The sequence below is a fragment of the Scomber japonicus genome, chromosome 3, assembly GCF_027409825.1.
Source record: "Scomber japonicus isolate fScoJap1 chromosome 3, fScoJap1.pri, whole genome shotgun sequence".
NCBI lineage: Eukaryota > Metazoa > Chordata > Actinopteri > Scombriformes > Scombridae > Scomber > Scomber japonicus.
Window position 1 is genome coordinate 15,908,077 of NC_070580.1, and position 833 is coordinate 15,908,909.

The window sequence follows — 833 nt, forward strand, 5'->3', positions numbered from 1 at the left end:
AGTGAAAGTAAAAATCACTTCATGTCTTCTCTTTTGAGTTTATGATATCAACATGCCTCTGTCAGGAAGAATCTCCAAGTTCTGAAAAGTTGATGAGATCAAAAATGACTGTGGCGACAGTACAGTCTCATATTCAGTCTGTCTGTACTTTAATTACTTTATCGTTAAATTCAGTGTGGGGAGGTATAACAAGTCTGAAGACAGAACAAGTGTGCTGTTGTGACTGCATAGTAGAGAGAATGAAATTGAAAGTTTTTCACTCTGTGTGGGAGTGGTGTTGGCTGTCCTCGGGGGCTTCCTCAGCTTGGTTAGGGGGATGCGTGCAACTGTCTGTGGTTTTGTGCCGCTCATATGACGTGCTGCCGGCAAAGTGGAAAATTTGATAACTTTCCTATTTCAAGCCCACACAAACAAAGTGTGAATTAGAATTTCTTACTACATCATGGCAGCAGTCAATAGGTTCACCTAAAGGATTTGCTTGGTCAGTCTTGTTTTATACTTATTACTTTTCTGCTGAGATGTTTGTGTAGCTTTTTCTCCCTCATTAGCACCTTCAAAAAGGTAATAAATAATAGATTACCTACACAAGAGAACATGTTCCATAGTGGGAAACAGGTATTAGATGCCAAAGGCACCATGCTTTAATGTTTAACCACACCATTTTTTTCTTGGCATCATATTAAAATAAGAAATTTTGATATCCTGATTTTTTTGTAGGTTGTGTGTCTCAGTTGCTTGTCAGTGTAATTCCTGGTCTATCCAGGCATTATTTTCTGTAGTGTACTTCTAGGCTACAAGTGGTTTTGGAGGATTATTACTCAATTTTGAGTAAA